Here is a 13,334-nt window from a genome sequence, read left to right as displayed (position 1 = left end):
ACACCACGGTTCAAAAGCATCAATTCTTCGGCGCTCAGCTTTCTTCACGGTCCAACTCTCACATCCATCCATGACCACTAGAAAAACCATAGCCTTGACTAGATGGACCTTTGTTGGCAAAGTAATGTCTCTGCTCTTCAATATGCTATCTAGGTTGGTCATAACTTTCCTTCCAAGGAGAAAGTGTCTTTTAATTTCATGGCTGCAGTCACCATCTGAGGAACTTTGGAGCCCAGAAAAAATAAAGTCTGTCCTTTCCCAGTCCTGTGGCCACTGCTGAGTTTTTCAAATTTTTGGCATATTGAATGAAGCACTTTAACAGCATCATGTTTTACAATTTGAAATAGCTGGGATTTCGTCACCTCCACTAGCTTTGTTTGTAGTGATGCTTCTTTCTAAGGCCCACCTGACTTCGTATTCCAGGATGTCTGGCTCAAGTGAGTGAGCGCACCATCGTGGTTATCTGGGTCGTTCAGATCTTTTTTGTATAGTTCTGGGTATCTTGCCACCTCTTCTTAATATCTTCTGTTTCTAAGTCCATACCATTTCTGTCCTTTATCGAGCACGTCTTTGCATGAAATGTTCCCTTGGTATCTCTGATTTTCTTGAAACAATCTCTAGTCTTTCCCATTCTATTGTTTTCCTCTATTTATTTGCATTGTTCACTTAGAAAGGCTTTCTTATCTCTGTTTGCTGTTCTTTGGAACTCTGCATTCAGATGGATATCTTTCCTTTTCTCCTCTGCCTTTCACTTCTCTTCTTTTCTCAGCTATTTGTAAGGCCTTCTCAGACAACCATTTTGCCTTTTTGCATTTCTTTTTCTTTGGGATGGTTTTGATCACCATCTCCTGTACAGTGTTACGAACCTCTGTCCATAATTTTTCGGTCACTTCCACTGTATAATCAATTGTAAAGGATTAGATTTAGGTCATACCTGAATGGTCTGGTGGTTTTCCCTACTTTCTTCAATTTAAGTCTGAATTTTGCAATAAGGAGTTCATGATCAGAGCCACAGTCAGCTCCCGGTCTTGTTTTTCCTGACTGTATGCTGCTGCTGCTGCTGCTGCTAAGTCACTTCAGTTGTGTCTGACTCTGTGCAACCCCATAGTCGGCAGCCCACCAGGCTCCGCCATCCCTGGGATTCTCCAAGCAAGAACACTGGAGTGGATTGCCATTGCCTTCTCCCCTGACTATATAGAGCTTCTCCATCTTCGGCTGCAAAGAATCAATCTGATTTTGGTATTGACCATTTGGTCATGTCCATGTGTAGAGTCTTCTCTTGTGTTGTTGGAAGAGGGTATTTGCTATGACCAGTGTGTTCTCTGGCAAAATTCCGTTAGCCTATGCCCTACTTCATTTTGTACTCCCAAGGCCAAACTTGTCTGTTACTCCAGATATCTCTTGACTTCCTACTTTTGCATTCCAGTCCCCTGTGATGAAAAGGACATCATTTTTTGGTGTTACTTCTAGAAGGTCTTGTAGGTCTTCATAGAACTGTTCAACTTCAGCTTCTTCAGCATTAGTGGTTGGGGCATAGACTTTGCTTACTGTGGTATTGAATGGTGTGCCTTAGAAGCGAAACAAGATCATTCTGTCGATTTTGAGATTGCACCTAAGGACTGCAAAACCAGATGAGCAAGAGCACAGATTTTGAGTTCACAGAAAAATATTAATTAAGGAAGCTGTTAGAATTTGGGACTTGTATCCTATCTTAGTAGGGAAGGGGGAGAGGGAGAGAGGGCACTGACTGGAAAGCAAATGGCTTTTAGGGCAGATGAGTGAGCTCTTTGGAAGATATGATAGTTTTGACTTCCCTGGTTGTGAAACTCTGTGAGAGAGGACTTGACAGTTGAGTTTTTTGGGGTGCTCTGCTGCTATGGAAATAACGGGGCTCAGAAACAAAGTCTACTCTCACGTTTTGTCTCAGTATAATTTTTATGCCACAGTGACACATTGTGGACCCCTTCGACATTAAGTTCTTTGCCAGTAAGGTGTGAGTTGTGGATTTCCTTTTATTTTTTTTTCTGAGTAGATTATTTGAGGTTAAGCTTAGTATCAGTTAGGACTCGTATTTTTTTGCAGGTAATCTAAACTCAGTACATCTCGGCTCATAGGGTTGCTTTTATTCAGAAGCTCTGTGAGCTCATCAAAGAACTTCATTTCTTGATCTTTTCTATTATTTTATGATTTAAATTTTAACCTAAGGCTGGTTTCTCTTTTGGCTCTAAGATGGCTACCTACCAGTAGAAGTTCATGCCATATTCCAAGAAAGATTCCTGCAGTTTGCCTTGATGGGACTGTTTGAGCAGTGCGTGTGGCCAGAGAATGTGATGATGGGCCTAAGATAACTAAGGGCACGTTATTTCTCTAGCTGGAGGCACACAAAGTAAGAGCTCTGCTGGGACGGGGGAAAGAGGGGAGTAACTGTCATGAGACCACCAGGAGTGTCTCCTAAGATTCTGCCCTGCAGCTGTAGACTTTCATGTTTTATAGTATGATACTGTCTTTTAAATAAAGCAGATTCCTAGTTAAAACCTGTCTAGAGTCTCTAGGGAGGTGACTTACTATAATATCTTCTTTATTCTCAGTTACAAACTTTTAAACTTAGCTTGGGTTATAAGGTGATTCCAACCCTCACTGTCATTGTGGATATTTGTGATGAGTTTAGGCATTTCAATTACATGACTCAGAACCACTTTGAGAAAAACCTCAGGAGAATACCAGTCATTTTATGTATGATTTCATATTTTCTAGCTGTGCACTTAGGAATTCATGTGATGAGGGGAGCAGTCGTTTATGTGAATGGTTGGGTTACTTTTTATCTTTTCCTAGGCTTAGCTTTTTACATAAATACATCAGTTGTTTTTGTGGCTGCTTTCCGTAAATTTTATGGAATGATTTTCCGTTTTTGAAGTAAATGTAGAGCAAAACTACCATAAAGCAGGGTTCAAAAATAACAGTGATTTTTCACAAAAAGTAAACAATGTTAGTTTATTGGGTGATTCAGTGGGATGTATGAAATTTTTAAACCTTTCTGTATGTATTTGGACCATTTTATCTTTGAATCTTAGTTTTTACATATACTCCTTACTGATATTTCATCTTGGAAAAGTAATGACTTTAGATAAATTTTTATTGAAAATACTGGGACAAAAAGTTGAAATCGTTTTTAATAAGCCACAGTTGAATAGCTCTGATATAACTATATCATTGTAGAGTGTATAGAAGTTTTAAAGATACTGTATTTTATATGCAGTATACTTTAAAGGTTTTATACTTGAAAATGAAAAAGAAATACAAAAAAGGGAAGTATTCCTATTCTCCCACCTAGAATTAACTGTCAGAACCTATTGGCATTTTTTCTAATAGTTCTACTTTAAAAAACACAGGACTAGGGGATGTCCTGGAGAAGGCAGTGGCAACCCACTCCAGTACTCTTGCCTGGAAAATCCCATGGACAGAGGAGCCTGGTGGGCTGCAGTCCATGGGGTCGCTAAGAGTCAGACATGACTGAGCGACTTCACTTTCATGCATTGGAGAAGGAAATGGCAACCCACTCCAGTGTTCTTGCTTGGAGAATCCCAGGGATGGCAGAGCCTGTTGGGCTGCCATCTATGGGGTCGCACAGAGTCGGACACAACTGAAGCGACTTAGCAGCAGCAGCAGCAGGGGATGTCCCTCTTGGTCCAGTGGTTAAGACTCCCTGTTTCCAATGCTGGGGGCGCAGGTTTGATTCCTGGTCAGGAAACTAACATCCCTCATGCCTCATGGCCTAAAAATAAAACACTTTTTATAAAACCGATACCTATATAAAGCATTCACACCATGCAGAAAGGAAGAGAGATGGAAGTTTAAAATATCTCCCACATCTATCACCCAGAAATGACTGTTATTAAAATTAGTCTGTTCTCAAGTATGAGCAGGATTGAAGGTTTAGAGAACAGACGTTGAAATTTTGCATTTTAATCCCTTACAATAAAGTACTGTCCTATTCAATATCCTAGTAGTGCCCCCATTGAGACATAGCTAATGGTCTTTTTATGGTTATGTGCAGACAGATGCATAGATAAATTAGAGCAGGAAACTCATACTGTAAATGTAACTTTTAAAAGGGTCTAACCTAATGGCTTTCAGTGTAATAACAACAAAAAAATTACTGGAGGGAATTGTTTAGCTTCAGTTGAATGATTTTTCACCATAAGAGAGGGAAAATAATGTAAAACATAGGTTAAAGAAACTTAAATTAGAAAAATATGAAAAGATTGAAGTTTCTTTGACAAACATGCTTCAGTTTTGGAGTATTAATTACCTGCCCTGAAAGTTGAGCAATTAACCACTCACTCATATGTGGTTCTACAGAACTCCCTTTATACCTCTTGGTTTTTAATAGTTTTATTTTTGCACTGGCCAGGTCTAAAATATGCATATGTCTGCAGCCTTAATTCCAATTTCCAGGCTGTTTAGTGTTCATTTTTTTTTGTAAATGATTTCAGTGCTCATCATGTTCTTTTACCACGGCTTCTTCATTCCTGTGTTTTAAAATGCTTAATTCAACTTTTATTTGGCCAGATTTGTTTTTCAGGTATTTTTTGTTTAAGTTGATGAATATTATTATAGGCCTTGAATTTCTTCATGCTTGATAACCATATCTGTCTTTTAGCTTTATTCTCAAACAAATCTTTATTATAATTCAGTTCAGTTCAGTCGCTCAGTCGTGTCTGACTCTTTGCGACTCCATGAATTGCAGCACGCCAGGCCTCTCTGTCCCTCACCAGCTCCAGGAGTTCACCCAAACTCACGTTCATTGAGTCAGTGATGCCATCCAGCCATCTCATCCTCTGTCGTCCCCTTCTCCTCCTGCCCCCAGTTCCTCCCAGCATCAGAATCTTTTCCAGTGAGTCAACTCTTCACATGAGGTGCCCAAAGTATTGGAGTTTGAGCTTTAGCATTATTCCTTCCAATGAATACCCAGGACTGATCTCCTTTAGAATGGACTGGTTGGATCTCCTTGCAGTCCAAGGGACTCTCAAGAGTCCTCTCCAACACCACAGTTCAAAAGCAGCAATTCTTTGGCGCTCAGCTTTCTTCACAGTCCAACTCTCACATCCATACATGACCACAGGAAAAACGATAGCCTTGACTAGATGGACCTTTGTTGGCAAAGTAATGTCTCTGCTTTTGAATTTGCTATCTAGGTTGGTCATAACTTTCCTTCCAAGGAGTAAGCATCTTTTAATTTCATGGCTGCAATCACCATCTGCACTGATTTTGGAGCCCCCAAAATAAAATCTGACCGTGTTTCCACTGTTTCCCCATCTATTTCCCATGAAGTGGTGGGACCAGATGCCATGATCTTCGTTTTCTGAATGTTGAGCTTTAAGCCAACTTTTTCACTCTCCTCTTTCACTTTCATCAAGAGGCTTTTTAGTTCTTCTTCACTTTCTGCCATAAGGGTGGTGTCATCTGCATATCTGAGATTATTGATATTTCTCCCAGCAGTCTTGATTCCAGCTTGTGCTTCTTCCAGCCTAGCGTTTCTCATGATGTTCTCTGCATAGAAGTGAAATAAGCAGGGTAACAATATACAGCCTTGATGCACTCCTTTTTGTATTTGGAACCAGTCTGTTGTTCCATGTTACAGTTAGTGCTTTCTTAAAACTTCCAGGGTGCATCACTATTTTCTGACATTCAGAAGATAGTGAATGTCTGTTACCACTTTGATTTACAACTGCCACCTCCTCCCCACCCACCTCTCCATCCCCACATTTCAGGTGATCTGCTCTTCCTGCCTGGGTGTCTGAAAAATTCCTCATTCCTATTCTCTTTTCTTCACCCCTTAACTTTCCCTGCTTTCACCTCCCCCCTTTCCTTTGTCTGGCCTCCCATGCCTCGACCCGACCCGTTTCCTTCCTTTTCTCTTCCAACCCCTGTCTTTCCTTCCCCCTCTTTCTGACCACATCCTTTCTCCTGTCAATTTTTCCATTCACTTTCCTCCTTTTTGAGGTGTTTAAAAATCTTAACATTTAATTAGGAAATACTTGTCTAGTATACTAATAGTATGCTCACTACAAAGTCCTGTTTCGTACATCCCTCCACAGAATTATGTGCTATCCTGGAACTGGTATTTATTGTTATAATTTTCATGCATTTCATTACTATAATTTCTAAACTTTATAAATAATATTGTCTTATCAATATTTTGATTGAAATTGCATTTAATTTAGTGATTAACTTAGGGGAGAATCAACATCATTGCAACATTGAGTCTTTCTATCCATGAATATTATATTTTTCCCTTTTTTTTCTTTCCAGTGATTACATTTTTGGAGAGTAATTTACATAAAAATTTTAAAAGCATATTATTCATTGGTATTTAGCACGTTTTCATTGTTGTGCAGCCACTACCACTTAGTTCTAAACTATTTTCCATTACTACCAAAAGGAGACCCATACCCATTAGCAGCTACTCTCTTTCCCAGTTTCCTCAGTTGCTGGCAACCACTAACCTACTTTTCATCTCTGCTGACTTGCCAATTCTAGACATTTATAAATGGAATCATACAATATGTAGCCTTTTGTGACTGGCTTCTTTTATGACCAGTAATGTACCATTGTATGGGTATACCATGTTTTGTTTCTCTAGTCACTTGTAGATGGACATGTAGGTTGTTTCTGCTTTTTGGCTAGCATGAATAGTATGCCTTTGAACAGTCATGTACAACTATTTGTTCTATTTTAGATATATAGCTAGGAGTGAAATTGCTGAGTCATATGGTAATTTTATGTTTAACTTTTTGAGGAATCACTGCACTGTTCTCCCTGGTACCTTTACCACTTAAAATTCCTACCGGCAATATATGAGGATTCCAATTTCTGCACATTCTTGCTAATACTTGCGGGTGTTTGTTTTTTTTTTTTTCTTCTTCTTCATTGTTTAGTAGCCATCCTAGTTAGTAATGAAGTTATATTTCACTGTGGTTTTGATTTGCATTTCCCTAGTATCTGAAGGTAAGCATCTTTTCTCATATTTGTTGACCATTTTGTATATTTGGAGAAATGTCTATTCAGATTTTTTGCTCACTTTTAAATTGGGTTGTTTGTCTTTGAATTATGAATGGGACATGTTCGCTCAGTTGTGTCCAACTCTTTGTGACCCCATGGACTATAGCCTGCCAGGCTCCTCTGTCCATGGGATTTTCCAGGCAAGAATACTGGAGTGGGGTGCCATTTCCTTCTCCAGAGGATCTTCCCAACCCAGGGATTGAACTGCATTGCAGGCAGACTCTTTACCATCTGAGCCACCAGGGAAGGTCATTGAGTTATGAATTCTATTTATATTCTGAATACTAAACCCTTTTTCTAGGAGATAAAGTTGGAACCCACTTTTGGACACAGAGTTTGTTTCTGAGTTTTCCAGTTGCCAAAAGTTGTTCATAGTGATTGCTTATTATTTTTAAAAGCACTGCTGTATTTGCAGGCAGAGTTCCTGTTTATTTTTAATATAATTTGTGCCTCTGATATTTTATCTTTGCTTAGCCTGTTTATTTTAAAGGATCAACTTTTGACTTTTAAATCCTCCCTGTACCTTTGGGTTGTTTTGTTTTTTATTAATTTCCAGTCTTACATATATATTTCATCTATTTTTGATGTCTTTCAGTCTCTATTTTTCTAGCCTTTTTTAGTAAGCAATTAAGGTTATACTTTTCTATGTGTTGTTTTAGCTGAATGCATCCCATATGTTTTGAGAGGTATTATTTCTTACTCAGTTTTGAGTCATTTATTCCCATCATCACTTGTTCTTTGATTTGTCATTTGTTTAGAAAGTTTTTAAGTTTATAAGCTTGGTATGTGTCAATTTCATAAAATTCTCCATGTATTCATGGATTATAAGTGCTCCCTAATTTTGGTTGCAGAGTTTTCTATATGTCCATTAAGTAAAACTTTAGTTGTTTTGTTCACATTATCTGGATACTTGCTAACATTTAATCTGCTGAGTTACTAAGAGAAATGTGAAGAAATTTTCCTTCTTATGTTTTCAAGGCACAGAGCTATTATTTTTTTCTGCAGTGAATTGAATCTTCAGGGACACTTTCATAATAGTCATCCTATTATTATGTAATCTTTTTTGCCTTAGATATATTTTGTCTGATAATAAGAAAGCAATGCCAGTCCTTATTTTTTGTTTTTTTTACATAGTATATCTTTTTCAATCCTTTGTGAGTTTTTTTGGTTTAGGTAAACCTTGTAGATGCGTTTTATTTATTTCAAAGTGTAATTTGATAATCTTTTTTTTAAGGGGCAGTTTGGATTTATTTCTACCAAATTATTTTGTGATTCCTATTCTTCCTGGTTCCCCTTACCCACTCTTTCTTTCTTTTATATTGATTGGATTTTAAAAATTCCCATTTGTTTCCCCTCATGCTCCTCCGTCCTATCAAACACGCACTGGTTTGAAGTTATTTACAGACTTTTTTTTTTAAATGTGTATACGTAACTCATGAAAGTGAGAAACCTGTCAGCATGTTTTTACATCTCCCCTCAAATATCAGGACCTTAGAATACCTTAGATCAGATAACATTTCTTCATTATTGGCTGATCCTTTATTTCTGTCTTTATGCCCCTTGGATTTCCACTGTTTCTAGTCAGTGTTCGGTTTAGATTTACCTGTATGCCTATCATTTTTGTTGCTGTTCATTCCTTCTTCCTGGATGTTCTTTAGGTGTTCCTTTATTGGCGGGGGGTCGGCTGTTAGTCAGATTTTGTTTGTTGGAACCCACTGTTGGACAGAGTAGGAAAAGGAGCCAATATCTGGAAACAAGGTGGGTCAACAGCACAGTGGTGCAAGCCAAAGGACCGTGCAAGAACAAGGGTGAAGCCCAGGGCTAGGTTGCTCGTGAAGTGTGTTTTTACTGGGGGTGCAGTTTCACACTGACGGCTGCTTTTCTTCAGTGCGTGTGAAATTGTGTTGCACGGTCCTTTGGCTTGCACTATTTTGTTGTTTACAAATCTTGTTTCCAGATGTTGGCTCCTTTTACTACTCTGTCCAAAAGTGAGTTTCTTTTTCTTTTTTCCTATTTGGATTTGCTGCATTTTCTTAATCAGAAAATTATTATCTTTTATCAGTTCTGGAAAGTTATTAGTCATTATCTCCTCAAATACTGTATTTCTTCACTCTTTTTCTAATGCCATGATTAGACATGTGTTGGCCTCTTCAGTACTTTTTCAGCATGTGTCTTTGCTGGTTTCTTTGTGGTTACTTCAGATAGTCTAATTTGTCAAATCTGATGTGTAGTTTAACAACCCATTTTTTTAAAAAAATTAATCATTATATTTTTCATTTATAAAAGTTGTTTGGTTCACTTCTAAGTCTGTCTACTCTTTTTTTTTTTTAAAGTAATATCTTGTTCTTTGCTCACATGTTCTGTTCTCATTCTTTAAATGTTTTAAATATATTTAATATTCCATCTTTAAAATTTCTTGGATTTAAATCTGCTCCTTGTCTTCTTTCTGCTGTCTTTTGTTATTGTTTTGAGTCTCTTACTCATGGTGTCTTGTTTCCTTGTCTGTTATGTATGTTTAGATAATACTCATTTATCTGCATTCTTCCTGTGCAAGTTATACAGGCAAATCATATATCCCCTCAGATAAAATTTGCTTTTGCTTTATACCCTACAAATGTAATTAACCCAGGAACACTTTTAAGTTAATTTCTCAGTCTGGAGCTTTCTACATTTGTTTGGGCAAGATTAGGCTACTGGCAAAGACTTAGCTGCTGAGAAAGAAACCAGAGTCAGACACCATTGAGCAAATAAATGACAATGGCTTAAAAAGGATAGGGGTTTAGTTTTCTATCATGACTGTGTGGGCATAGCAACACAGGGCTGGCAGGGCAGGCTCACTATCTCTGTAGCCCGTCTTCTCCTTTACTTCTCCTTCAAGATCCAGGATAGCTCACTTCCTTAACTTTATTCCAGCCAATGGCAGAGGACAAGGAAGAGGAGGTCACATTCTGGAAATGGTACACATCATTTCTGCTCACAGTCTTTTGGTTATATGCTCACACCAGCTGCAAGGGAAGCTGGAAAATGTAGTGTTTGTTCTTAGTAGTTAACATTTCTTCTGAAAAATTGTCAGTTCTATCACTGTAGAAGGAGGGGATAATAGAAATGGCCGCAACCAGCAGCCTTTTGCATTGCTAAGATAAGTAGCAGACATTTGAAATCCCAATCCAGGTGAAGGCGTTTATTTATTTGTTTATTTTAAATTAGTTTGTATTGGAGTATAGTTGATTTACAGTGTTGTGTTAGTTTCTGCTGTGCAGCAAAGTGAATTAGTTCTACATATTCCCTGGCAGCTCAGAGGTTAAAGCGTCTGCCTGGAATGCAGGAGACCCTGGTTCAATTCCTGGGTCGGAAAGATCCCCCAGAAAAAGGGATAGGGTACCCACTCCAGTATTCTTGGGCTTCCTCTTGTGGCTTAGCTGGTCAAGGATCCGCGTGCAGTGCGGGAGACCCAGTTTGATCCCTGGTTTGGGAAGATCCCCTGGAGAAGGGAAAGGCTACCCACTCCAATATTTTGGCCTAGAGAATTCCATGAACTGTATAGTCTGTGGGTTCACAAAGAGTCAGACACCACTGAGCAACTTTCACTTCACTTCATGCATGTATCCACTCCTCGTTAGATTCTTTTCCCATGCAGGCCATTACAGAGCATTGAGTAGAGTTCCCTGTGCTGTATACACTAGATCCTTACTGTTAATAGTTATCTATGGCCTGGAAAATCCCATGGACGGAAGACCTGTCAGGCTACAGTCCACGGGGTCGCAAAGAGTAGGACATGACTAAGCGACTTCCCTTCACCTATTCTGTATATAGTAAAGGCAGGCTTTTGGTCACACATTGTCAGAGAGAAGATTCTGCCCCGACTTTCCCTTTCTTGGTGCCCAAGCTGCTGGAGGCAGGTTTCTCTTAATTGTTACCATTTCTCATGAGGTAAGATTTTTAAATGGCCCTGTGGCCTGCTTTATGCTGGGGACTGATTCCACTTTGTAGGAGCTCAGGTATCTAGTTTTCTCTTAACTATAAACATATTTGAAAAAAAATGCTTATAATGTTTTATCTAGTATTTCTAGGATAGTGGAGTTTTTGCTTTTGTTTTTGAAGATTTCTAGTATCTTCCTTATATTCTTTTTCTCCTCTCTAATTACTTCAGTCTCTGTCTTGTGAAATTTCTGATTATATCAAGTCTTTTCTTCTATGTCAGTACAGGTAATTCTATTCAACAGTATCTCTTCGCTGTTGTATTTATTTGTTGTTAAGTCCCTAAGTCATGTCCAACTCTTTACAACTCAATGGACTGGAGCACACCAGACTACCCTTTCCATCACTATCTCCCAGAGTTTGTTCAGACTCAGGTCCTTTGAGTCAGTGGTGCCATCCAACTATCTAATTCTCTGTTGCCCCCTTCTCCTGTTGCTCTCAATCTTTCCCAGTATCCGGGTCTTTCCACTGAGTCAGCTCCTTGCATCAGGTGGCTAAAGTACTGGAACTTCAGCTTCAGCATCAGTCCTTCCAGTGAATATTCAGGGTTCATTTCCTTTAGGATTGACTGGTTTGACCTCCTTGCTATCCAAGGGATTCTCAAGAATCTTCTCCAGCACCACAATTCAAAAGCATCAATTCTTTGGCGCTGAGCCTTCTTTATGGTCCAGCTCTCACATCCATACATGACTGTTGGAGAAACCATAGCTTTGACTCTATGGACCTTTGTTGGCAAAGTGTTGCTTTTTAATATGCTGTCTGGGTTTGTCATAGCTTTTCTTCCAAGGAGCAAGCATCTTTTAATTTCAAGGCTGCAGTCACCATCTATGGTGATTTTGGAGCCCACGAAAATAAAATCTGCCACTGTTTCCACTTTTTCCCCCCTTCTACTTGCCATAAAGTGATGGGACCAGATGCCGTGATCTTCATTTTTTGAATGCTGAGTTTTAAGCCAGTTTTTAAATTTTATTTGTATTTTATTTATATATTTACATGTGTATTATTTGTATTTATTTTTACTTCAGTGATACTGCTAGGATCTGATTTTCCTTTCTTTTTTTAAAATCTTTTTTCTTGATTTTATTATACCATTTTGGAGTTCTAAGCCTGGGTTTGTTTTGTTCTATTAATATTTCCTGTTGTGTAGTCTAGGGTAATAGCTGGTGTGTTTCTGGTGCTAAGTGGCTGATGATATGAAAACAACTTATAGAAGTCATTGTGTCATGTTTGTTGGAATACTTAAGTTCTAAGTTAGAACACTTGGTTGGGTGGTATATTTTCTTATCCATTGTTTGGGAGGAGTACAGCATTACCAAAGGGCACTCCATTTGGGGTGCAGCCTAAGACTGTTTAGTAAGTTAGAGCTCAGTCATTACTTTCCCTTGCTTCATCTGGGTCTTCTCTCCAGATTGGGATTTTTTTTTTTTACTTTTATTTGCATTTATTTTTTGCGGCATTTATTCCCAGGCCATAAGCTTTTGTTTCTTCAGTTTCTTCTGGGATATCTTTTTCTTCTGTGCAGGCTCCTCTTCTGGTTTAGGAACAATCTGTTCTTTTTCAGTAAGGATCATCTCAGTGTGGCAGGGAGAGCTCATGGAGGGGTTGATCCGACCGTGAGCTCTGTAAGTCCTGCGCCACATCTTGGGGGCTTTGTTCACTTCGATGTGCTCAATGACCAGAGAATCTACATCTAAGCCCTTAAGTTCAGCATTACTCTCTGCATTTTTGAGCATGTGTAGTAAAAATTCAGCACTCTTTTTGAGCCACCGACCCTGCGTCCAGCCCCACTGTTTGGCCTGTGCACACCTACCAACTCCACCGATGTAACGACGGAATGGCACACATTGCTTCTTTAAAGTGACATCCTTCAGATACTGGTGGCTTTCCAGATATGCATACCCTTTATGGCCTGGGCAGTTTCACGAGTGTTCTTAAAGTGAACACGAAGATTTGGACCTCTTGATTTGCATGATTTTGTGAGGTTTTCTGGGTCAGGTGAATAGCATACCATTTTTAGGGGTCACCTCAGGCTGCTTACAAGCCAGATTGGGATTATTAAGTGAGCTTTCTCAGGGTTTTTTTGACTCACCCGTGGATTACTGGAAGGTGGGAATGAGGATAGGAATTTAGCCTGGCTCAGCATCACTTCTCTTAAGTTTGTTGGAAGAAGGCAGTTCTGTAACACTGTCAGGCCACCATTGTAGCATTAATTTTTCCCTTGGAGTTATCGTGAGTCTTAGTCCTTGTTTCTAAGTCGTCTTCATTGTCTGTTTGAATAACTGTACAATATTCTG

The 13,334-nt window shown here is 38.9% G+C and overlaps 1 protein-coding gene and 1 pseudogene across 1 annotated transcript in view; one reads left to right on the top strand and one right to left on the bottom strand.

Annotated features, from left to right (window-relative positions):
• Positions 1–13,334, top strand: part of MSH2 (mutS homolog 2) — an 85,823-nt gene that overhangs the window by 52,571 nt on the left and 19,918 nt on the right. The window lies entirely within an intron of this gene.
• LOC106990785 (large ribosomal subunit protein uL22-like) lies at positions 12,438–13,074 on the bottom strand (annotated as a pseudogene).

Source organism: Ovis aries, chromosome 3, assembly GCF_016772045.2.
Source record: "Ovis aries strain OAR_USU_Benz2616 breed Rambouillet chromosome 3, ARS-UI_Ramb_v3.0, whole genome shotgun sequence".
Classification (NCBI taxonomy): Eukaryota; Metazoa; Chordata; class Mammalia; order Artiodactyla; family Bovidae; genus Ovis; species Ovis aries.
This window is presented reverse-complemented; position numbering and strand designations above follow the sequence as displayed.